The sequence below is a fragment of the Cavia porcellus genome, unplaced genomic scaffold, assembly GCF_034190915.1.
Source record: "Cavia porcellus strain 051 isolate PalLab524CR breed Dunkin Hartley unplaced genomic scaffold, mCavPor4.1 scaffold_1, whole genome shotgun sequence".
Taxonomy (NCBI): Eukaryota; Metazoa; Chordata; class Mammalia; order Rodentia; family Caviidae; genus Cavia; species Cavia porcellus.
Window position 1 is genome coordinate 142,464,533 of NW_026947484.1, and position 27,694 is coordinate 142,492,226.

A 27,694-nucleotide genomic window follows, 5' to 3' on the forward strand; every position below is an offset into this window, starting at 1 on the left:
GCCTAAAAAGCACTGGATACCATAAACCCATGTTCATATTTATTACGTGAGCACTTATTATCAGTCACTTATCTGTCCCTAAAAGGAATGTGTTAGTAGTCCTATTGTAAATGATTGCTGTACTTGATAACCATTGTTATGCACAAATTTGAGCTTGTCCCTCCTTCAGAAGCTGGGATGAACTAACCACTGAAGGCTCCTGGCGCCTGCAGGCATCTCTCAGCAGGATGTCCCTTGGCGGGCCGCTGGCGCCCTCGTGTGCTTTCCAGTGTGCACTGCTGACCTCAGATACAAGCTTTTCTGCAACTATCTTCCAAAAGATATGCTTCCCTGGAACATGGAGGAAGGAAAATTGTGCACTAAGTGGAGCAGCAGAGGGGACGGGAGTGGGGGGCTGTGATGCTGCTGAAAGACCAGCAAGCAATCGTTCTGGTGTAGTCGCCCCGGTGCTTAAAGGGGCACCAAACTTGTGGGCTTCCCCACAGAATGCCGAGACTGCAGGGCTGACAGCCCAGCGGCAGGAAGGAAGCAGCCCTGGAGCTGAACAATCCTATCTAGATCCTGGTGGCGGGTCCTGCTCTGCACTCCATGCCTGCTGCCTTGGAGATCGTGGCCTAGGCTGGCCCTGGTGCAGTGGCTTCTGCCTACCAAAGGCGCGAGCCAGGTGCAATCCCGGCAGGGCGGCCCCTCTGAGGTGAGGACTCCAGGACAGGGCCACAGAGCTCGCAGGAATCAGCTCCTTGGCCTGTTACAAGAGACCCAAGCAAAGGCAGCCAGAGGCGGTGGCGGGACAGAACCCACAGTGCAGTGGAGATGGCTCCCTGCTGGCTGCGTCCCTACAGCGCCTTGTGGACCCTGAGTGCGAGGAGCAGGCCAGCTGCCCACAAGTGAGGGAAGCACAGAGTGTTGTCCTCCAAGGTCCCTGGCGTCTCCTGTTCTGGATGTCAAGTTTCCAGGCCTGCAAGAGGACCAGGAAAGGACCTGAAGACAGGAAGCAGCTGAAGGCATGGCTCTGGCTGCACTCCCAGGTTGGGTAGAATCCAACTCCCTCGCCTGGAGGCTTCATTTGTGAGGATCTTGGTCCTCTGTAGTTCCCAGAACTTTTTGTGGTTTGGTTTTTTGTTTTATACACAAGGTCTCTATGTTCTAAATTCACGCACTCATAGTGAGTTGGAATTCATTATGTAGCCCTGCTGGCCTCAAACTGTAGAAGATCCTCCTGCTTTGTCCTCTGAGTGTTAGATTTACAGGCCTCTGCTATCATGACTTGCTTGGCCTTCTGAGCCTAAACCCAGTGTCCCTGGGACAGTTGTAGAATAGAACAGGCAACCGGTTGTGAAGGAAATGGATCAGTAGGGTCATCTGTGCTGTCCAGTCTTGGTCTAGAGAACCTTGAACTCTTTTGGGGAGCACAGATGTCTCTTTATGAGAGTCCTGGCTCATTTCAGAGCATTTAGAGTTTCCTACTTGGTTTTTAAATTTTTAAATATTTTTATATAAAGAGATTAAGACAAAAGAGGCCATAACAAAGCAGATCAAAACAGAGCAATGTAAGCAACACAGTATTTCACCACAAGACAAACCGTAATTAACAGTGACTACCATAGTATCTCTCTTTGAAATAGTTGAGCATACCTTCCTATACAGTAGTATCAAACATAACAAAATAGTATAAAACCATTCAAGAGAATGAAAGTATTATAGGGCATTCATAACCAAATAACAGAAAATAAACAATGGCAACTGTATTATCTCATTGTCCATAAAAATTTGTTTATATTATCACACATATTAAAATCCAATAAGATAAAACATGAGAGAACCAATGGAAACAGAAGAACAAAAGCAGGGTAGGACTTCAAAGCAAGATGGTATTAAATCAGCAATAACTATTATAATGTCTTGTTTTCATCAAAATAGCTGTTCATACCATCACAGATAATAAAATCAAACAACCCAGGATAAAACCATTCCAACTAATGAATGGAAACATTATAAGACTTCAAAGCAATGTAATGGGGAATCATAACAACCATAAACTCTTAGGTACTTTTACCATTTCTTACACTAGGGAGACTATACGGTATTTATACCTTGTTAGTTTGATTCATTTCACATATGAGTGTGGCTCAAGTTGTGTCCATTTATTTATAAATATCTTAATGTGATCATTCTTTATAGCTGAGTAGTACTCCATTGTATAAAAATACCACAACTTTTTTTATCCATTCCTCAGCCTATCACCATGTACTAAATTAAAATCTAAATGGATAAAAGATTTGAATATTAAAACAGAAACACTAAATCTATTGGAAGCCAAGTTGGGTAAAAACCTTGAAGACATAGGGGTATGTAGAGAATTCATGAACAGAAATCAAACAGCACGGGAAATACTTTCCAGAATCAACAACTGGAATCATGTCTTATTAAAAAGTTTCTGCATGTCAAAAGAAATCTCTAGCATAGTGAAAAGAAAACCTACAAACTAGGAAACAATCTTAGTGAACTGTCCCTCCGACAAATGACTTTTGTCTAAAACATATAAAGAATTTTTAAAAATCAGACCCCCAAAATTCAAGGATTGAATCCAAAAATGGGCATTTAAGATGAATACACAATTCTCAGATGAAGAAATACAAATGGCAAATAAATACATGAAAAAATATTCATCATCATTAGTCATTAGAGAAATGCAAATTATAACCACCCTGAGATTCCATCTCACTCCAGAAAGAATGGCCAGGATCCCGAAAACTATCAACAACAAATGCTGGAGAAGCTTTAGGAAGAAAGGATCTCTCCTGTACTGTTGACGGGAGTGTAGACTGGCGCAACCATTGTGGAAGTCACTCTGGAGATTTATCAGAAACCTGGGATTGGAAGTCCCATTTGTTCCAGCTATTCCACTTGTAGGCATATTCCCAGAATAACTGAAAACATCATACCACAGTGATATATGTGCACCCATGTTTATACCAGCACAATTTGTAATAGCCAGATATTGATTTTTATTTTTTTCTCATTTTTATTTTATTTCTTTTTTAGGTTTCTCTCTTCAGTTCCCCCTCCATACTTCCTCAGAGGCAGCGATAGAACCCAGAGTCTCTTGAACATTGGACAGACGCTCTGTCTATGAGCCACACTTCCAGATCTGTTGAGAGGAGTTAAGCCCAAATTCAGCAACAACTAAGTCCTTGATTCCTGGTGGACACTTCTATTCAAATTGTTGACCTGGCCCTAGGTGAGTATGCAATGGCAAGCAGAAACACCAAACCGACACCTAGGATTTGGAGGCATATTTATTTATGTCAATAGACACTTATCAGGATCATTCTCAAAATATCAGAGCCTGGTATAGGGCTTATCTGGAATAAGTAAGTACGACATACAGAGGCAGAGACTTGTCAATGGTTTATACAATGTGCACCATAGTGACCAGCTATGCATTGCAGGGACTGGATATTCATAAGACACAGAAGCAACCAGAATTGGAACAGGAATTACTACTTGGAAAACTAAGAAACTGAAGTATACTGGATTGAGGGGGGATTTTCTATCACAGGTATAGCTAGGAGGAGGCTGAGATCTGGCTCCTGAGCAGAACCCCACAGTAGATGCAGGGAACCCCAAGTGACTGATGACACCACATTTACCTAGTCTTCTGTGTACAATTATATGCTCAGTTGCAAACACTCCTAGTCAGATAGCACTGGGTTAATAAGACTGAATTAATTTGAACAAAGGAGGATATACAATTTGAGCCCTTGCTCCTCCCCATGAAGCACCAGGATCTTAATCATTCTCCAGTGAGGGGGCAAGAGCTTCAGGCCTTTTAACATGACTGAAGCAGTAGCATCAGAATCACTTTCAAGTAATAGAGCTGCTATAGATAGGAAGTCTCTAACTCCTGCTACCTTAGCAGGGGTAACCACAGAGGACACATTCCATATATTCTATTGCTCACACCACATCTGCTTCAGGTAACAATTTTTCCTCTTTCACACTATTTACAGAGATAGTGGACTCTGATGTGGTATGCTCTGTGCCCACACTCACAAAATGCAACCCAGGAAGCTTCAGGGAGATTGCACTATTAGAGTCCAGTTGAAAATATGGATCAGTAGGGATACAATAAATGGATACCCCAAGACACGGGAAGGCCACATACTGAGAGGGCAGCCATGTAAAAGTGTGAGAAATACATATTCCAACATATGCATAAATTTCAACAAAGAAGCACACAGAATGTATATATAGGATTCAACAAAATGATATATACAAGAAACACATCTCACTCTCAGGGATATATATAGAGACTGAAATTTAAAGGGTGGGAAATGATATTTTAAGTACAAGGAATCATAAAGCAAGCAGGAATAGTCATAATTATATCTCATAAAATAGACTTTAAGACAAGATGAAAATAATTAGAAAAGATGGAAAAAGTCACTGTATAATCTCAAGGAACAATACATTAAGAGTATATACCAATTACCAGTATATAATAGACCAAATGTCAGAGCATCCAATTTTATACACAAATGCTACTAGATATAGAGAGATAGGCCCCAATACAATTATAATGGGTGACTTCAACACCCTACTCTCACCAATTGATAGATCATCAACACAAAACTCAATCAAAAAGTCTGAGTTAAATTATAATATAGATCAACTGGACTTAATAGATATATACAGAGTATTCCATAAAACAGCTGCAGAATACACATTCTTTTGATCAACACATGAAAGCTTTCCTAAAATAGATCATATGTTAGGAAAGGAACAAAGATTAGTGGATTCAAAAATGGAAATAATTTCTTGTATCTTATTTGATCATAATAGAATTAAACTAGAAATCAACAGTAAGAGAAACTCCAGAAATTATACAAACACATGGAATTGAACAACATATTATTGAATGAACAGTGGGTCAAAAAAGAAGTCAGAAGGGAAATTTAAAAGTTTATTAAATTGGATGAAAATGGAAACACAATGTAGTAAGATCTGTGCTACAGAGAAAAGGAAGTACTAAGAGGGAGTTCATAGCAATGAGTGCCAGCATGGAAAATAGAGATCACAAATAACTTAATGATATATCTTAAGGTCTTAGAAAAACAAGAGCAAACTAAGCTCCAAATCGTATAGAAAGAAAGAAACAGTATAGATCAGGGTACAAATAAATCAACTAGAAACTAAAAGAACAATACAAACAGTCAATAAACAGTTCTTCGCAAAGATAAGTAAAATTGACAAACCTATAGTTAAACTAATGAAACAGTGAAAACACCCAAATAAATAAAACTAGAGGTGATATTGGAGACATTACAGTGGATATCACTGACAATCAAGGGATTATTAAGGACAATTTGAAATACAATATGCCACTAAATTTGAAAAACAAGGGGAAAACTGCATATTTTTAGATGCATATGACCTAAGAAAACTGAACTGACAAGATATAAAATCTTAAGTAGATCTTTGCCCACACTAACAGTAATAAGCAATGAAATTATAGTAATAACAAAAGCCTTCCAACAAAGAAAACCCAGGACTGGATGAATTCACTGCTGAGTTTTACTGGTCTTTAAAAGAACTAATGCTACTTGAACTATTCCATAATGTAGAAAGGAAAAGAACTCTTTCAAACTTATTCTACAGATCCAGTATTACCCTGCTATCAACATCTAGCAAGACACAACAAAGAAAAGAGAATTAGAGAGCAATATCCTTAATGAACATAGATATAAAAATCTTCCACAAATCACTTGCAAATTGAATTCAATGACACATAAAATATATACTATGTCAAACTGGTTTTACTGAAGGGAATGCAAGGATAATTCAACATATGCAAATCAATAAAGGTACAGCACATAAATAGAGCCAAGGATTTAAATCACATGATCATCGCAATAAGTGCAAAAAAAAAAAACTTTGACAAAATTCAACATTCCTTTTTGAATAAATAAGGTATGGAAGGATCATACCTCAAAATAATAAAAGTTCTAAATGACAAACTCACAGCCAATACAGTGAATGTACAAAAACGGAAAGCATTCCTTCAAAGTTCAGAACAAGGCTGACTACTTTCACCACTCTGATGCAGTGTAGCACTAGACATTCAAATCAGAGCAATCAGGCAAGAAAAAGAAATAAAAGGCACACATGTAGGGAAGTAGGAAATCAAACTATTTATGTTTGTAGATGATATGATTGTACACATATGAAATGCTAAAACCTTCACCAGAAGACTTTTAGAACTGATACATGGATTCAGCAAAGTAGCAGGATATAAAATCCACATATGGAAACTGATAACTTTTCTGTACACCAATAATGAGCTCTCTGAGAAGGAAATCAGGAGACCAATCCGATTCACAACAGCCAAACTGAGGATATGAAAGAGCTCCATAGTGAAAACTGTAACATCGAAGAAAGAAATTGAAGAAAGCACTAGAAGTTAGAAAGATCTCTCAGGGTAATGGACTGGAAAAAAAAAATTTTTTTTTTTTGCACCAAACACATTCACATTTCTTTTCTTTTTTTTTTTTTTTTAAGCAAATGACAAAGACCCAGTTTACCAGTTTTTATAAACCTAAGCTTAACATTACACATTTAAACAATTGTCAAAACTTTACTAAGTTGCCAGCATCCATGCACAACTAGAAAACATCCTTAAATTCGTATTGAACCAGAAATGTATTACCATTAATGCTGCATTAATATCTGTCATTACTAAATACTGAAGAAAATGGAAATTATTTCTGTGGAGGACTCATCCTGGCCATGTTAGCTTTACAGCAGGTGGACACAAAGCATACATTTCACACACAATGGAAAACAGATCCATGCTGGTGTTAGAGTATAGTCTCCTCCTAGTGCTACTCAAGAGTCAGGCTTACCCTTGGATCACGTTTAATAAAAAAGCAAAGTGCATACAGAGATTACAACAATTTTAAAGACAAAAAATGGTCCTATTGTGTGTTCCCAACAATCAACTCGAAAGTCTATGACAAAGAGGGGCTCCGAAGAGCTCTTTATAAATACTTTAGATTAGGTACAGTTAGTTATACTGAAAGTTGAGTTCGTCTGAAATGTTCAAAAAAATGTTTCTGTTTAATTCTCAAATGGTGCTTGTTATAGTTTAGCATTTCTGTTAAATTTGTGCATTGAATTACTTGTTATCCAAGCGTAGCAGCTGCTCCTTACCATTTATTGTTAAGGACTTTAACTGTCCATCTTCTTCAACTTCTACTCTTTCTTGACCATTCTCGACAATTCTCTTTGTGGTGATCTTTCTACCGTTCACGATTTGGTAGAAGTTGATATAGACTTGAAGTTGCCCATGCCACTGCCGCCAAATGAGGTGGACGAAAATGAAGTGAGGCCCCCATGGCCCAGGGACCCGAACGAAGTGAATCCTGTATCAAATGCAGAAAACCCACCTCCAAAGGATGGAAACCCACTGAAGGCAGAGGAAAAAGAGCCTGTGCCACGGTTTCTGCTTCCTCGGGGACCCCTTCGGTTCCCAAAAATGTCTTCAAATGGGTCTTCAAAGAAGTCGAATGAAAATGACTCCCTTCCACCAAAAAATTCCCTGAAGACATCGTCTGGGTTCCGGAAACTCAAATGGACTATCAAAATGACTTCCACCTCCTCCACCACCATTTAAGCCTTCTTTGCCGTATTTGTCATAGATGTCCCATTTTTTAGCATCTGATAACACCTCATATGCCTCAGCCACTTGTTTGAATTTTTGCTCTGCTTCTTCTTTATTCTCAGGATTTTTATCTGGGTGCCACGGTAGTGCCAGTTTCCGGTATGCCTTCTTGATGTCCTCAGGGGAGACATGTCTCTGCATGCCTAGAACTTCATAGTAATCCACCATGTTTTAACAGTTTGCTGGAACAAGTCCCAGGACGCGGACGACCGGCGGCGAAAAGAAGGGAGGTGTGCGGCCGGTCCCCTCGCAGCTCTGGGACAGTACGCGGGTGGTGGCCGGATTGGGAAAACTGATATTGCTAAAATGCCTCTACTACTCAAAGCAATCTATAGAGTGGATGCAACGCAATGCTGTTCTCACAGAACTAGGAAATAAAACAGATCCTCTAGTTCATATGGAAGCATAAATGATCCTGAATATTCAAAGTAATTATGAGTAGAAACAGCAATGCTGAAGATAACACAATATCTAATATCAAAATATACTGCACAGCAGTAGTAACAAAAACAGTGTGGTATATTCATAAAAACAGACATATGTAACAATATGACAGAATAGAGGACCCATGAATCATCACGAACTAATTTTCAACAAAGATATCCAAAGCATACATTGAGGAAAAGACATTTTCTTCAAAAACATAGTGCTAGAAAAATTGGATATTCATTGGCAGAAGATTTAAAATAGATCCCTATATTTTGTGATTTTAAAAAAAATCAATAGAAAATGAATCTAAAATCTTAATGAGACCTAAAACTTTGAAATTATTAGAGAAAACATACAGAAAACCCTTCAAGATGTTGGTGCATGCAATGATTTCTTGGATAGGACTTTAATTGCAAAAGAAACAAAAGCAAGAATTGAAAAATTTGACTATATCAAATTAAAACTTTCTGCACGATAAAGTAAACAGTTGAGAGGGAGAGAGAAAGGAAGGGAACATACAAGGAATTAAGCTGTCTTATGTACCAACTCTGCAAGATGATTGTAATTGTTATGTATTGCAAACCTCTATTAATAAAAAGTTAAAAGGGAAAAACCGACAGGTTGACAAGACAACCTACAAAACAGGAGAATTCATTCCCACTTGCTTATCTGACAGAGGACTAAAAGGTAGAATACATACAGAACAAAAAAAAATCCCTTAAAAGCAATCCAATTGAAAGGGGTGCAAATGGTGGTCAACATATTAAAATGCTCAATATGTTCAGCCATCAGGGAAATGCAAACCAAATCTATATTTGAGTCTATCTCATCAAAGTTAGAATGGCTACTAAAAGAAAATTCTGACCAGTTGTGTAGGAAAAAGAGTTCTTACGTCTGTTGGTGGGAATGTAAAATTGTCAAGCACTATGGAAAACAGTACAAACGTTCCTCAAAAAATAAAACTGGAACTACCCTATTATCTACCTGTACCACTCCTAGCTATATATCTAAAGAAAGTAAAATCACATACTAGGGAGAGAGCCATATACCCATGTTTATTTCACAATAGCTGTCACAGTTTATGTTAGATTCACACCAAACCCTCACATATTCATAGGTGGGGCTTTAGGGAGTCATGGAGCATAGGTGTGTCATACTGGAATAAGGGTGTGTGGTACTAGGTTAGCCCACTTGATTAGCATAGTTCTATGTTTGGCTGAATGGTGAGAACCATTATTGGTGAGAATCCCCCTGGGTGTTGCTGGCACTAAGCAATAGCTTTTAGCCAGGATGAAATAAAAGGAGAGAGAAGATGGAAGGCAAGCTGCTTCTTCCCTCCTGCCTTCCCTGCCATGGACTGCTTCTCATCTCCCTTGCCTCTGCCATGCTGCCCTGCCTTGGCACCAGCCTTGGAGCCAGTTGACTATGGACTGACACCTCCACAAACTGTGAGCTGAAATAAACCTTCCTTCTTTAACTTGTGTGTGTCAGGTATTTAGTCCCAGCAACAAGAAAATAACTAAAACAATAGCCAAAATATGGAACCAGCCTAGGTGCTTGTTGACAGAAGAATGGATAAAGCACATGGCATAGATGCACAATGTAGTGTTACTCATTCCTTATATGAGAGTGAAATCCTGGGCCAGGGATCTAGCTCAGTGGCACAGATCTGCCTGGCAAGTGAGAGGTTGTAAGTTCGATCCCCAGTATCAGAGAGAGAGAGAGAGAGAGAGAGAGAGAGAGAGAGAGAGAGAGAGAGAATTCTGTCATTTGCAAGAAGATAGATGAAACTGGAATAGCGTGTTAAGCAAAATAAGCCAGACATGGAAAGGCAAGTATTACACATTTTCTGTCAGGCTGTCAAGTGTGGAAACCAAACCCAAAACAATAGTAAAAGGCCACCAGAAAGGAGGAGGACCATTAGGGTCTTGGAAGAGGGTCAGGTGAAGAAACACCCTGGATAGAAAGAGGAAAAGTGAACAGATTAAAATGTGGTGAAATATTCATGGAACCCTGACATTTAGGAGGCTGAGACAAGAGGATTGCTGTGAATTTGAGGCCATCCTGGACTGCACAGTGAGTTCGTAGACAGCCTAGACCACCTCAAAAAGTAAATAAATAATTTTTTTAAAAACGCACAATTTATACAGTGAAATCCATCAACTAATTATTCATTACAATAGCTTTATAATAACAAAAAGAAAAAGTAGGCTCTAGAAGAAAAGATTAGCAAACGCAAAGACATAGAAATGAAAAGAGAATTTAAAAGGTTATGAAAAGGACACCACTGAGGTATGGAACAACTTTGATGGTCTAATACATGTGTAACAAGAGTCTCAAAGGGAAGCGGAAGATGGAAAAATTTTTTTTGAAGAAGTAATCCTTCGAAATCTACAAGCTTCATGAAAACTACTTTAGAAGACCAGAATATGCTACCCTAAAATATGTCTTTTTATGACATAAAGGACTTTTTTGCAGATGACTATTTTTTAAAAACAGTAAACAGAAGTTTTGAAAACAAAATAGGCGGGATAAGTTACATTTATAACGGAAGTCTGTCTTTGTAATGATGTCTTTCTTCCTGAACCAGGAAGTGAACAATGATTAAATAAACAAAAGATTTTTATCAGTGGAGAAAGCACTGGCTAAAATCTATATGACAAACCTTACTTTTGTTCACCATGCTTTCTCAGGAAAATTCTCATAACTTGTCTTTCCTATAATTTTTTAAAAAATTATAGTTGAAGATGCCACCATAATGTATTTTCCAAATTTCTAGGCTCCTCTTTTGAGAGTTACTCATTTTTGCCCAGCTATCTATTTTTTTCTCTTGTTAATCTATTCTTTCTTGTAGGAGTCCAAGCTGAGAATTCAAAAAGATGTAGGAAATATAATTTTTCCCTTCTTAAACTATAAATTCATACACCCAAGTGTTTTTAGAATCTAATATAAAAATAAGATAAAATAGCCTCTCAAACAAATAAGCAAACAAATAATTGCAGAAAATGACAGAATAACAATGTAGTCAAATTACTGATAATTAATGATAAAGAGAAAATCTCAAAAGAGTCCGAAGGAAAAAAATACATCTCATATTATAGAGGAACAAATATAACGATCAGATTTCTCACTGAAAATAATGCAAGTGAGGATAACGTAGCAATAATATTAAAGCCATGAAAGAAAAACTTACTGGTCCTTCTGACCTTAGAAATATCATCCCGGTATGGCCCAATCTTCAGTCCTGTCTCTGAGATTTCAAGAGCTATGGCCTGTGATGCCAAATGAAACATGTGAGATTAGAGGTCTGGAAGGACAAGAACTGCCTGGACCTTATCATTCTCTTTGTTTGGCTGGAAATGGGATTAGACTTGCTCAAACACTAGATGGAAACCAGTTCAGTTCACAAAACTCATTTGTAGAAAGACAGTTTCCGGTCTGTCTGTTCTGTGGGACTTTCACTTCCCCAGTAAGTCTAAGGTGATATCTCTCTCCTCCTTTTATACTCCTTTTCTCACTTTAGTGATTAGATGGTTACTTTTCAGTCAAGTATTTTTATTTCCATTGTTACAATAATTACTACTAGAATGAATCCTAACTGGAGGAGAAATCATTCTTTCCCTCTTTACTACCTTTTAGATTTAGATAAAAATTCAACACTGCACAAAAGTCTCTCATTGTTTAGGCAAAATGAAGATGACAAAAATGATGGGAAACGTAAGTAATGTTACTCAATTTACTTCCATAATTTGAGTGTAAATATGTTTAGGGGAAGAATTACCACTCCTGCTTCATTTATACTTATAACTTGCTTTAGAAGGACACTCAAATAATCAATAAATGCTTGATAACAAAGTTGGTTCACATTATGTTCTCTGAATATAAAAAGGTTGTGCCAAATAAAGTAGTATGCAATACTGTGTTATTTGAAATCTAAACAGGAAAAAGATCTTATACCATAGAAAAACTAATGTGAGACATTAAACTGGTGTTTAAAGTGTGAAAAACTGGGCCAAGGATTTAGCTCAGTGGCACAAGGTCTTGAGTTTGATTGTTGGTTAAAAAAATCAAAAGGAGGCACTGATAGAACATAGAGATAGCATAGGAAGCAGTTACTAGCCCTGGGGTCAGGGGACAAAGGTGGGAAGCTGAGGTTGTTAAAACTTGGTAACTTGAATGTAAAATCCCACAGAGTTGGGGGTCTGACTTCTGAGGAGGAAGCTGCTAAAGGAATCAGGGGAGTCACTGATGGAGCAGGGACTCAGACCTCTGATGAGAAGTTGCCTATTGTTGCTGACAGTGGCTACAAGGGCTTCACAGGGCTGGTTCTGGGATTATGGAGAAGAAAGAAGAAGCTACTCCTGCTGCAGAGGTGAAAAGTTATTGTTGGGCTGATGCTGTTAGGAACAAGAAACAAAACAAGACTCAGCAAGTTCCTCAGCCCCCCTCTAACCCCTTCTTTTAACATCTTTTGTTGGAAGAAACTAATCAAGTCAGCAAATAAAAAATATGTGGTTTGTAGAGTCCTCCACTAGCACCAAAAAGCAGTTTACAAAAGCTGCTTCCTTACACACTTATTCACACTGCAGCAGCAAACAGAAACACCCAGACATCATCTAGAATTTGGAGGCAGATTTATTAATGTTGACAAACCTGAGCCAGAGCCATTCCCAAAGTGTCAGGCCCAGATCTCTGGTAACCTAAAGGTTATATGGAACTTGCAAGCAGGAAGTACAGAAGCAGAGTCTTTAGTGGTTGTTGATTGGTTACATCTTATCTCATTAGTACTGATTTGCCTAAAAGAATACTACATCATATATGCTGCGTACTGCGGCAAGTTGTAACTCCAGACAAGTTTGGTATTGCAGGAAACACAGGTTCAGGGTGGGGGCAAGCTCAGAGTTATGGGAAACAGTTGGCTGGGGTAACATACGGATTCAAGATGGGAAAGGTTACATGAGGGAAATATGTATTAGGCTTTGTAAAACAAATCTCAGGAGAGTAGCTAAGGGGTAGGCTGGCATAGGACCTTAGGTAGTGCTAAAGAAGAAAATAAATAGCACGAGTGAATAGAGAATAAAAATTCAGAGTAACTAGTAATAAGATATTTGCAAATCAAGATAACTAAATGCTTATTTCACCTTCTAGACTGAGAAAAATGAAAATTATCAAGACATCAGATGGTAAAGAATGAGGGAAAATAGGTACATTCATACTCTGTCAATAGGAGTAATTGGTAAAGGCTTTTTTGAGGAAGGACAATGTTATTGAGTAATCTATACATTTAAATTTTCTTTCATTGGGTTAATGTATTGTGCCTGAACTGTGATTTAGAGTCTCCACATTCTGAGGAGTCATTGTCTCTCCTAAGAACTTAATGGCAGAACTTCCTTATGTCCACACAAGTCATTTGCAAATTACAATACTCACAGCACCTGAGAAATCTCAAAGTAAGTATTCTTATCAGGTGCTTGCTATTTTCCCTAGTTGAGGTTGCGAGCCTTTAAAAATCATACATAATGTTGCTTAGGGGTTGGGAATACACTTCAGTGGCACAGCATTTGCCTGATAAGCACAAGGTCCTGGGTTCAATTTCTGGTACCAAAAAATGTTTCTTAGTAACATAATTGACATTTCATTCTTATAAGGTTCCAGAAAGATAGTCAGAAAGTTCACTAAAATCAAATGATCATACAGCGGCAGAGAAAGGTTTTTGTTAATATTTTATAATTAAATTGAGAAGTATAGAAAATGACAACAGATTTAGAGCGAGGTAAGTTAACATTTTAAAATGAAATAAAGTAAACAAAGTTAAGGACTCAATGAGGGTTTGCCAAAAGAGAAATCATAGCTAAACAGAGAATTAGTGAATTGGGAGATAAAGAAGAAAAATTCCGAATATACAATAGGAAAAAAAATTAAACAAAAATAATTTAAAAATATACCAAATAGAGAGATAATGTACATCTTATTTTTTGTTGTAGATTCAGAAACAGAAAAGGAAGAAAAGAGATCTGCACCATGTTGAAACTTAGGGCACTGGGAAACAAAGCAATCAGCTCATCTCCCTGGTAAGCAGCCGTGAGCCTACTGGTGTACAGGCTGAGAATTAAACATCCCATTTTCCCCCTCTCCCATAGAAAATGGGAGCCAGAGATCTGAGCATCTCTTGGGAGGTTGGCCATATGCAATTTAGCAAATAGGGGGGATTTCCTTCTACCATCTCTTTGAGGGCAAATATTCTTATCATTGTTTTGGTTTGTTCTGATTAATTGTATTGTTCTATTCAATATTCTCTTTTGATAAGTTCTATAATGTTCTGTATTTGGTTTCATTTTGCTATACCCAATTGAAAGAACAACTATTGTGAAGACAACGGGGTGTACTATGGTACCTATTACTGCTATCCTGGTAACCTGCTGTACCTGATGTTCTGTACCAATTTCACTGCACTATCTCAATTGGTCTTGTTCTATTGTATTTTACTACCTTCAAAATAAAAATAAAAAGAATTAACAAAAAAGAAAAGGGAGGAAATAGAGCAAAACAAAGTTTGAAGAAATAATATTTTAGGGTTTTCCAGACAACATAAAAATGTAAGCCAACAGATTTTAGAAAGCAAACCAATCAAATAAGATAAACAAAGAAAAAGTCATACATACCTAGAATCACCACCAGTAAAACTGCAGAAAATCAAAAACAAAAACAATAAAAACAAATACAATAAAATAAAAACAAAAACAATAAAATAAAAATAAAATAAAAACAAAAACAATAAAAACAAAGACAATACTGAAGAGTTGGGAAATCACCTAGAAGGGGCAAAGAAAAGCAAAGAAAAGAACATTCCAATCAGTAGCAGCTAAATGATTACAAACTCTGAAAGACAAAAATCAAATGCATGTATCTTTGGTATGCTGAAAGAAAGCAATCGCCTCTATAGCCTTCTATAACAAAATAGTCTTAAATAATTGAAACAAAATAAAGACACTGACTAAAAGATCTAAAACATTTCCTCAGTAGCAGAACAACAGAAAAAGAAATTTCAGTGATGCTTGTCAGGCAGAAAGAAAAAGTGAGAGGTGACAGAGAGAGAGAGAGAAGAGAGAGAGAGAGAAATTGAGAGAGACAGAGACAGACACAGACACAGAGTTGAGAAAGAGATGAGACAGAGAGAGAAATATAATGTATAAGGAAATCTAAATTTCCATTAACTTAGCATTTGAGACAAAATATTTCAGAAAAACAACTTATAGGGGAGAAAGTCCTATTCTGGACCGTGGTTTAGGAGGCTGCAGTCTGCACCTATTGGTTTGGATCTGTGGTGACACAGCACATCATGGTGAATTACACGTGGAGGTGGTCTGTTATCTTCAAGGTGGCCACGAAGCAGAGAGAGAGAGGAAAGAGGAAGATCCAACCTCTCAATCAAGAGCAGGCCCTCAAAAACCTATTTCCTGGGGGCTGGGGATTTAGCTCAGCGGCATAAGTGCCTGCCTTGCAAGCAGGCAGTCGTGAGTTTGATCCCTGGTACTGATAAAAATGAAAAAGACAAAACAAAACAAAACAAAACAAAACAAAACAAAAAAAACCACCTACTTCCTTCCACTGGACCTCACCCACTAAGGCTTGCACCCCTTTCCAGTAAGACTTTAAATCTTCAAAACTTGGGCCTTTGGGTGTCACTGATGGTAAAAACTACAATCAGGGGTTTTAAAAATAGTTAGACCCCCACCAAATAGTGCATACAGTGAAATACAGTGCAAACAGTGAAATATACTGGAATAAAAGGACTACAAAGTGTTTATATTGTTTTGGATGAACATAAGAACATTGATTGTCACTATGCTTAATAAATTAAGGGTTAAGGCATAATTTTTAAAGTAATCACTAAAAGAACAGAAGCAAAGCAATACATAATTAAAAACACAGAAAAAATGTAGCAAAGCATATAAAAGAGTTAAAAGTATAATAATAGTTAAATGAGCCTGTCAAAAGAAACAAGAAAGAAATGGAAACATAGACCAATGACAAATAAGGGGGGAAAAGATGATAGATTTAAAGTTAACATAGGTCAGAAATTACATTAAATATAGATTGGATGAAATGATTCAATAACATAATAAATATTGCTAGATTAAATTTATGAATTAACTAACTATATGTTGTATTCAGGAGACATACCTAATACCAGTTACACCAGAAAATAATTGAAAGATGGCAACAAAAAAGGAGCATTATTTAAAACATTAACTAAAAGGTGGCATATTAAAGCATTCTAGGCAATATGTATAACTTCATAATATAAAGCTGAGTAAAACCATCACTGTCTAAATGTCTTTCATGCAAATTGCTTATACATGGATTAACAACATATAATGTAATCTTTGTGAACCATTTTGTGAGACAAACTTTGATATTTTCAACTTTGTCTTATCACTAGGAAGGTTGTAAACTAATAAACTTTAGTTTTATCTCTAAATCTTTTGTATGAGCTATTATTATCATGTTATGCTTCAGGATGATTCCTACACCACGCCCTACCTGAGGTCAAAATTTTCCTTTGGAAATATCAAGTTTTTAACCACCTGTGAGAGACTGCTGGAAGAATGCAGGATGACACCACACAAACGCTGTGACTTTTGCCCAGTTCTCTGTGCTCTTTAGTTTCCGTCTCTGTTTGTGAGTCAAATGCTCATATACATGGCTCCTTTGATGCCAGTTGCCTCCCTTCTGATTAGACCATAGCCCATGATACTTGGGCCAGGATAGTTTTTGGCCTAGCCTGAGGGTAAGTCCACGGAGACCCTAGAGGAGGAGTGGGGATGAAAGGGGACAAGAGATGCAAAGAATGGAGACAAGACATAAGTGCAATCAAGTCCTGTTTACTCAAGGAAAGAGTAACAAATATATAGGGTGTTGGGGGAGGAGGGAGTTGGGTTCTGAGACATCAGCATGTAACTTAGCAACAGTGGCAAGATCAAGGGTTATAGGTTAATTCAAACTTTCAAATTATCTGCAAGGCTCATAAGGTGGGCTGAATATCATAATCCCTGAATGGGCCAAACAAGCTAGGCAAGGGATTGCTAAACTACCAAACTTAACACCTAGAGGGGGTTATGGTGGTGTAGCCTGCAGATATAAGGTGGCAGCCAATTACAGGGCTTCCCACAAGTTTTCCTGCACTCTATCAAGTAACCATCAGTTCCCTGTCATTCTTCATTTTGTCTTCAGATCACAGAGATAGGTGGCCACCATTTCCTAGTTCTTTCCCTTTTGTTATCCCCTAAATCACTTCTGTTTTCTATGCATACACAAAAGAAACTGAAGTTTTCTAAGCTTTAGCACCTTCAGCCTTCTGGAGCACACAAATTCAAACAGACATAAGGGATATACTCCGGTTTGGCAAGGGAAGTGCCCACATTACCACTGGGTGCAGCCACATGTGTGCAGAGTGGTCATGAGGTTCACTGTGAATGAATGTGGCTGTTAATTTAGTGGTCAGCAGTGAAAGCTAATGGATTTTTGAGTGGTTTTATCACTTTCTTCCTTTCGCCACAGTTCAATTTCTCTCTCATTCTGAACAGCTGTCATTCTGCATTTGCTGTGCCTGCCTAGGTCACAGTTCTGCATATTCCTTCCTCATATGTGACGTAAATGGTAAATGGCATTCAAACTGAGTACTGACTTTTCAGATACCAGGACCCTGAGTGTGTGAGTTTCACTATTTGTGAGGTGATACTGAGGACATAAAATAAAAATTGCCTTAGTAGGTGAATTTCCTATCTTCTTGGTTCAGTGCAATAAGTGAGAGAGCAAAGAAAAGCTTATAAAATGGTTACCTGAATGACAAGGAAAGACTTCCTCTATGCACTGCAGTGACTCCTTTTCTTCTTTCCTTCCTAATTCCTAAGCACTTCCAGAGATTGAGATTCTCCATTATGCACTTGTATTTCAAATTCAGAGTGCACTGTCTCTGGGCATTGATCCATGACAATTTTATGCCTGATATTCCACCCATGGCTCCACTGACCAAAAGGAAGAGGACTATTATTGCCTAGTTCTGTTGTTTGGATCATAAACGTCCCCAAAAGTCAAGTTTCCATGAGTCAGAAACTTGAAAAGATTCCCTAGCTTGTGGCACTATTGGAGGTGGCAAAACCTTTAAGGTATAAGGCTTAGAAAAGAAGGCTTTAGATCATTGGGCACCTGCTCATGAAAAGGATAGTGGGTCTCCAGCTGCTTTCTCTCTCTTTCGATTGCTGGCCCAGAGGTAAGCAATTTTATTCTCTAGGTAGCCAGGTTGTAATGTGTGGCCTCACCAGAAGCCAAAAAGCAATGGCACCAATAGGTCATGTATTAGAACCTCCAAAACTATGAGCCAAAAATGAACATTTATTTTTTATAAGTTTATCTATCATAAGTATTTGCTATAGTGCTAGAAAGGTACCACACTTATCAATATAGCAATATTAGTCTACATACATCCAGATGTACACTGTGGAATGCCTCTCAGGATTGTATGTGACACATGGATTGGAGTAGACAAAACTGGCTGTAGGGAGGGACAGTTTTTTATTTGTTCCCATCAATGGATATAAGAAATGACATATGTTTTGTTTTGGATTTTTTTTTTTTGAGACAGGATCTCACTCTGTAATTCAGGCTGCCCTTGAACTCACTCTGTGGCCCAGAATGGCCTCTGGTTGAGATTGTCCTCCTGCCTCAGCCTTTCAGGGGCTGAGCTCACAGGCATATAGCATGACAACTGGCTGCCCAAACCTTGTATAAATTTGTACACATTTCAAGGCTATAACTGATAACTTATTTATTGGAAGAAAGCTTGTGTCAAAGGCAATAATCTGTGACAGATTTTGTACTAAGTGTTTTCAGGTGTGAAGGAAATGAAGTGGTGAGTAGCTTTGCTCCACTGGTCATACCAGTCACTATGTGGATCTCATTATAGACTCAGAAGCAATGAGCCAAGCAACCAGGTGCAGAAACCTCTGAAAGCAAGAGCCAAAACAGCCTTTTTCTCTTTATAGGTTGGTTATTTTTGGTTATTTGTTACAGTAGTAGAAAGCAAATACCTTAGGTACTTCCTCATTGCAGGGACAAAGTACTTGACACCCACAAATTAAAGAAGGAAAAGGTTTCTTTTTGGTACCAGGAATCAAACTTTGATCATTGTGCTTGCTAGGCAGGTGCTTGTGCTTCTGAGAAAAGAGGAATGGTTTACGTCGGCTCACAGACTGCAGAGTTTTCATTCCATAGTCAACTGACTCTAAGGCAGGGCACCATATTAGCGGGGCATCAGAACAGGGGAATAGTCTTCAGCAGGGCAGGAAGGAGACAGCAAGCAGCACCAGCAAGTCTCCCTTTCCTTTTACACCATCCAGTCTACAAGCCTATTGGTTGGTGACACCCACATCTAGGGTAGAGATTCCTATTTTCATACCCAGAGCTATGTTAATGCAGTCAGTGGACTAATCTAGTTACACACCCTTAATACATAAATATACATTCTAGATCCAGCCACCTCCAAAAAACCCCATCTGTGAGTCCATAAGGTGTTGGAGAACACATCTATGTATAAGCCATGACACCAAGGATTTCTTAAATAAAGAAATAAAAATATTAAAAATTAGACCTTATTAATACTAAACATGTCTTCTAATCAAAGACTTCAGTAAATGAGTGAATTAAGTGCTAGCCACATACTGTGATAAAACTTTCACAAAACATGTTTGAAAAAGAGCCTGTATCCAAGATATATACAGCTCCAAAAGCTCAATATTAAAATTAATGGATATTTAAATGTTGATTCATTTAAAATAAATGGACAAAAGCTAAGTGGATACTTGAGAAAAGAAAATATACTCAACTGACATATAAAAACCATTAGTTGTCATGCAGAAGACAGTAAAATTGCATTGAGACACCAATAAAGGCAGTAGTGTGGCAAGAATGATGGAGTAAAAAAAAAAAAAACACATCTTAGTAAAGATGGCCACTCTGATTTGACAGTCTCCCACCAATTTAAATATAAACGTCCTCTATTTATTGCAATTCTTCAACCAGATTTTTCTCAACAGAACTGTAAACACACACAACACACGAATTTTTTAACACACCAATTTTTAATGACATTTTGTTCACAATTTCCCAGTTACAAACAAACCAAATATGCATTATCAGGACACTGGTTTAAAAAGAAAAAACAGTCTTGTGAAATACACATTCAATTAAATACTATTCAGTAATAAAACTGGAGTAAACACCTAGTATATTAATAATAGGAATAAAATTCAGAAACATTGTGCAGGAAGAATTGGATAAAGCTGTGCATATTACATGAGTCCACCTACAGGGAATTTTTAGAAGAAACAAGAATAATTTAAGATACAATTGTCTCTTGAACAGGGGCCTGTAAGAAGAGTCCGAGTTCATGCTCTGTGCCTCGTCCATTGTCCCCGGGACAGTGGGGCCTGTGAGAAAAGTGTAAGGACACATGCCTTTGGTAGGTAGACCGACTAGACCCTCAAGATCCAGGGCAACAACCCAGCCTGGGAGCATGGGTGCACACTCGCCTTTGGAGGGCAGAGCAATCAGCAGGACCAGCAATGTGGTGGTGTCTACAGCACCAGTGAAGAGCCAGTAGCTGGAATCTGGAGAAGTCCACCAACAGAAGACCAGTCCCACTCCCTACATCCAAAGGCCAGGATCATTTCCATAGCCAGGACATTTCTGGGATCTAGCATGAACACTATCACAGAACTGTACACACCAGCGGTATTTTACTACTTTTATATTCCTTTGTTTGTCTGATTGGCTATTCCTTTCTTGGACGATGTCTTGTTTTGTATTCTGTGGTTATTTCTCTATTGGATTTATTTTTTTCCCTTTTTCTCTGGCCTTCTTTTTCTTTCTCCTCTTTTTTTCTTTTTCATTCTCTATATTCCTTATTTTTTTCATTGTTTAAGTTTCTTACCTTTCTTTTTAAAAATTTTTTAAAACTTTATTTCAATGATAATTAAGCCAAACAAAATAAAACAGAATAAATCCAATCAAAACAAAACAGTGAATTTGGTACAGAACTTCAAAGCAGGATAATAGGAAGACAACAATGACTCTCATAGTATACACTGTTTTCTGCACAATAGTGGTCCATTCCATCAGATATAGCAAAATCAAGCCAAAGCAAAATAGAGTAAATCCAATCAAAACAGAATATTGAATTAAGCAAAATGATTAGTTGGAACAAAATAAAACTGTGAGAAAAATAATGGATTTCCAAAACCAAATAAATGGGTCCCTGGATTTAGCTCACTAGTGTAAGTGCCTCCATGGCAAGCACAAGGTCGTGAGTTCAATCTCTGGGACAAAAACAAAACAAAACAAAACAAAACAAAACACACCAAGATGGAGGAAATCCCCCATATTTGCTATATTGCATACTGCTGTCTTCCCTATAAATACTCAGACCACTGGCCTACAAGGTCACACAGACAATACAAGCATTCAGTTGCTTTTTGTACCTCAGTTGCTATCAACACCATCTGTCCTCTGAAACAGCTGGATGCTTAGGGAGAGTGATGGGGGCAGTTGGTGATTCTCAGCCCCTGCTCCAGCAGCCTTATGAGAGAAGCTGTCGGACTTTTCTCTTCTTGGGCCCCACATGGCTTGCACAGTTTACCAGAAAGGCTGGCTAATTGGCTTGTTGGTCAGCTCCTCCCAGTCTTACTTTTAGTTTTAATTTTCTGCTATTGATCCTTTTTCTCTTTTTCTTCAGCTACTTCTTGAATTTAAACTTTCATGTGAGTAATCATTGTCTGTGTCCTTTTTGATTACTCCTTTGCATTCTATTTCATTCTTTGCCTCCTGTGTCCTCCAGTTTCCCAAAACTCAGGTGATAATCCTTTGACCTCCAGCCTTGACTCTTCTGTATCTGACCTCACTCATCACCATAGCCTGCCCCCTATCTATCTTAGCCTCCCTGCACAGAAAGGAAAAATCATCCCACTAAGGGGAGAATCACTGCACACAAGTACATGGTATATGGTTGATTGTGCTATTTAACCTTAGAGTTTGCTCCTGGCTAGCAGGTTAAAGGTTATCATAGGAACACTGTACCTGAAACCACAGCTGTACTTGAAATCATAGCTGTACTTGAAACTATTGCTAACCCTAACTGTACTATTTTAGCCAGGATGTCGTACATGCTATAAATATTCTTTCTCCCCTGTGTGATAACACTGTGATTGTATGAGGTCATAATCATTACCACAGCGCAGCACCAAATATTAGGGGCTGAGTCAAATAGTAATTTTGTATCCTATACAATTTGGGGAGGTAGATTCTTGGAATAGTTATGAAGAACTATCTATATCTCGAGGACATCTCTAAAGAACAGATATCTAAGAAGGCCTCAATACTATGTGATAAAGCTATAATCATAAGAAATTGGCAAGGATCAACATGGAGAACAAAATAAAACAAAAAAAGATAAATTGGAAAACGTCAAGACACACAAAGAAATGCAACCCTAGCTCCCCACCCCACCCAGGACAAACCTGGAACTCAATGAAATTGATGATATTGGAATTCAAACCCTGAAACTTTCTGAAATGATAGCAACAAAAATGAAAAATCAAGTGGAAAAGGCTAAAGAGAAAATAAGTTCTGAAGTACAAAAAGGAATGGTGCTTAAGATAAAAAATATTAGAGAAGACACAGATTTAAAAAATAAATGAACTTATAAAAATGATGGAAACAAAAAAATACCCAACATAGAAAAGAAATGGAATCTATGAAACAGATCCAAACAGAAATCCAAGAGATTAAAACCCCCAGTGAAAATATATGCAGCAGACTGAATGAAGGAGAGGATATAATTTCAGATCCTAAAGACAGAATTGCAGCTAGATATGATGTAAAGAAAGACATATAAAACATAACAAGAGATTATGAAAAATCAATCAGACAGTTGCAAGATGAAGCAAAGAAAAGTAACGTAAGATTGACAGAGATCAATGAGAAAGCTGAAGACAACACAAGCGTCATTAAAAACACCCAAAACTCTTCACAGAAATAATGGCAGAAAACTTCCCAAGTGTGAATAAAGAACTTGACATACAAATAAATGAAGCATATAGAGCTCCAAGTAGCCATAACTAAAATAAAACTACACCAACACATATAATAATCAAGATTCCAGAAATTCAGCTCAAGAACAGAATATCAAAAGCTGCTAGATCACCACAAAGGAAAGCCTATCGGAATCATGGCAGACTTCTCACAATAACCCTCTTGTTAAAGGAGAGCTTATAGTTAAGTGTTTCAAGCTTTGAGAGGAAACAACTTCCAATCCAGATTGATGTACCCTGAAAAGCTATTTTGAAATTGATGGAGAAAAAAGATACTTCCATGAAAAAGAACAATTGAAGAAATTTATGATCACCAAACCACTGCTACTACAAAGCATACTGAAAGATATTCTAGACAGAGATAAAAATGATCACCATTCTGAGAACAACAATAGAAAAAAAATTACCATGCAGTGTAAGCAATTAAATAGAGGAGAAAAACAGGAAGCCAACAGCAGGAAAATATGACAAGTGTAAGTTAATACATATCAGTTGTTACCATCAATGTAAATGGTCTCAGTTCAACAAAAAGAAACAATTGGCAGTTTAGAGAGGCCACACTGACTCCATTTTGTCCCAGACAAATCTGGTTGATGGTGGTACAGGTAAATTGCAGGCCTTGAAACATCACCACCACCCCAAGGTAAAAACATGCGGTCCCGTAAGCTCAAGAAGTAAACAAGTTACATAATCTGAGCATGCACAATTTGAGTTTCTTTGTTCTTTACCTCAATAAAAGCTACTTGCTTAGGCTGCCGGTGGTAGCCGTTTGCTGACCCTTAGTGTGTGTGATCTTTTATTTTCCCTTTGCTTGCAGAATCCCAACATGGCAAGAATGGATCCAGAAGCAAGATCCAACAATATGATGTATACAAGAAACATACTTAACTCAAAAATGAATGCATACACTGAAAGTTGAAGGATGGGAAAAATTCTTCCATGCAACTGGAATCCAGAAAAAAGCAGGGATAGCTATTTTGTTTGCAGACAATGTAATTTTCAAACCAAGAATGATTAAAAGAGATAAAGAAGGTCACTACATACTAGTCAGGAAAATTTCAAGAGAAAGAGATAACAATCATAAATATAAGTACAGGAGCACTCAACTATATAAGATAATTAGTAAGAGACATGAAAAATCAAATAAACAATAACATAATTGTAATGGGAGAGATCAATACATCACTGTCACAAAGAGATAGATCAAGTATGCAAAAAATCAGCCAAGAACCAAACCTATAAACAAATGAACTTAGTAGATGTTTTCAGAGTATTTCAATCAACATCATCAGAATGCATATTCTTCTCAGATGCACATAGGACATTCTCTTAAATAGACCATATACTAGCTACAGAACATGCTTAAGTAAATGCAAAGGAACTGAAATTATCCCATGCATGTTATCTGACCATAGTGCAATAAAGTTGGAAATTAATTATCAAAAAATTGCAAAAACTCCATAAATACATGGAGATTAAATAACTCCCTCTTAAACAACCAATGTGTTACAGATGAAATAAAAGAAGAATTAAATAATATCTAAGACAAAACAAGAATGCAGATAAAACCCATCAAGAAAACAGAACAAACACAAGTAACTTAATGTTACACCTCAAGTTTCTGGAAGAAGAAGAAGAAGAAGAAGAAGAAGAAGAAGAAGAGGAAGAGGAAGAGGAAGAGGAAGAGGAGGAAGAGGAAGAGGAGGAAGAGGAAGAGGAAGAAGAAGAAGAGGAAGATGAAGAGGAAGAGGAGGAAGAGGAGGAAGAGGAAGAGGAAGAGGAAGAGGAAGAGGAAGAAGAAGAAGAGGAAGAGGAAGAGGAAGAAGAAGAGGAAGAGGAAGAAGAAGAGGAAGAGGAAGAAGAGGAAGAGGCAGAGGAAGAAGAGGAAGAGGAAGAAGAAGAAGAGGAAGAGGAAGAGGAAGAAGAAGAAGAAGAGGAAGAGGAAGAGGAAGAGGAAGAAGAAGAGGAAGAGGAAGAAGAGGAAGAGGAAGAAGAAGAAGAGGAAGAGGAAGAGGAAGAAGAAGAAGAGGAAGAGGAAGAGGAAGAGGAAGAAGAAGAGGAAGAGGAAGAAGAAGAGGAAGAAGAAGAGGAAGAGGAAGAAGAAGAGGAAGAAGAGGAAGAAGAAGAACAAGAAGAAGAAGAAGAAGAGGAAGAAGAAGAAGAGGAAGAGGAAGAGGAAGAAGAAGAAGAAGAGGAAGAGGAAGAGGAAGAGGAAGAAGAGGAAGAGGAAGAAGAAGAGGAAGAGGAAGAAGAAGAAGAGGAAGAGGAAGAGGAAGAAGAAGAAGAAGAGGAAGAGGAAGAGGAAGAGGAAGAGGAAGAAGAAGAGGAAGAAGAAGAAGAAGAGGAAGAAGAGGAAGAAGAAGAACAAGAAGAAGAACAAGAAGAAGTGTAAGATGCCCACAAAAAGAAGTAAATTATAAAGATCAGTACAAAAATTAACACAATGGAGACCAAGAAAACAATATAAGGAATTAATGAGTCGAGGTGGTTCTTTGAAAGAATAAATAAAATTGATAAACCTTTAGTCAACCTTATCAAAAAAAGGAAAGACTTAATTTCATGCTTTGAAGAATGAAAAGAGTGAAATCACCATAGATCCTGAGAAAATTAGAATTCGGGAATTGTGCGGAGTAAGGAATCATAAGCAAGTGGAGATATGCCCTGCTGATCCAAGAATGAACTGGGCTGAGAGAAACCAAATGGGAATGCAATCCTGGTGCTATAACAGGAACAGAAAAGCCTCAGTGTGGAAGGTGGAGCCCGTGGCATTGGAAGCCTTGATTTGGGTTTCCCACCACCGCTGCTGCGTCTATATCAGCTCGGCAGGGAGAGAGACGCACGGAAGCTCTGAGAACGGGAATCAGTGAATGGAGTTGAAAGCAGGACGGGCAGGGAGCTGTGCATTGACTTGCGGTGACTCTTCCACGGTTTAGGAGACTCCAACAGAGGACATTCTGGGACTGGACAGACTTGCAGAAACAGGGTGCTGCAGTGACTTGAGCCACGTATCCCCCTCTCAAGCGGGATTGGTGAGCAGTGCCTAGCCTACGTGCTGCTGCTGGCTGAGACCCAGTAGGCTAGCACAACCCAGATTCCAGCACCTGAAGGTGACCAGCCAGGCCCCGCACAGGCTGCCTGGTCTGCAACTTCCTGGTGCGCTGCAGTGGGTGGGAACACCTAGCCAGAGCAATTCAATCAGAATGTGGCTGACAGATAAGGAAGCTGGGCCTCCTATATATGCTTACATATATAAAGAACAAAGAATATGGGAAGAGGCAGCAACAAGAACGGGTCCTCGGCCCCCAATCCTGAGAAAGAGGCAACAGCAGACACAGCACCAATACATATAAAGCGCTATTTCCAGAGCCTCATAGACACGTTCAGGAATGAAGTTATTAATGACCTGAAGCTAGACATAAGCAGAATAGTTAGAGAAATGCTAAGCACCACCCAAGAAAAAACAGATGGTGGAATAAAGAACAGAAAAAGAGGGGAGAATTGTTTGATGGAGAAAATAGAGAAAGCATAGAATACGTGAAGCAGGTTCAAAGAGATTACCAAGAAACTAAAAAGTCTATTGAAAACTGGCATAACAGCTTGAAAGAAACTAAGGACAGATTATCTGAACTGGAGGCCAGATTTGTAATATGGGAGCATGAAATGGAAAATTTCTTAAAAATAACAAAGAAACAAACAGCAATAATACAAAGACTAGAAGATGATAAGAGGATCTATAACTTAAGAATTAAGAACATAAATGAAGAAGTAGGGACACAAACAAATGAACTACAAAAGCTACTCGCAGAAATAATCCAGGAGAATTTTCCTAATTTAGCAAAAGGTAAAGATACTCAGATATATGAGGCATACAGGACCCCAGCCACCTACAACCCAAACAGAGCCACACACAGGCATATAATAATTAAAATTCCAGAAATCAAATATAAGAACAGACTATTAAAAGCCATCAGAGATAAGAAACAGATCACTTACGAAGGAATACCCATCAGAATTACAGCAGACTTCTCGGCACAAACCATCAAATCACGAAGAGCGTGGGGGGAATAATTCAAGTTGAAAGATAATAACCTCTAGCCAAGATTGATATATCCTGCCCAACTGTCCCTGGAAATCGATGGAAAAACAAGGTGCTTTCAGGATAAAGAGGAACTAGGGGAATATGCAACCACCAATTCAACTCTACAGAGAATACTGCAGGATATTCTAAAAAAGGAAAATACAAAGAATCCAGAAATAGTGGCAGAGAGGCCACAATGAATGGAGCAGAAAACAAAATGAAGAAGACAAACTGACAACTAATGACAGAAAAAGAGCTCAACTTAAATGAGGCAGAGAAGATTGGATGATAGGAACAGCTATTTTGGAGAAAATAACG

The 27,694-nt window shown here is 38.1% G+C and overlaps 1 pseudogene; it reads right to left on the reverse strand.

The window, feature by feature from the left end:
* Positions 1-6,828: 6,828 nt before the first annotated feature.
* LOC100733370 (dnaJ homolog subfamily B member 6-like) lies at positions 6,829-7,997 on the reverse strand (annotated as a pseudogene).
* Positions 7,998-27,694: the final 19,697 nt, after the last annotated feature.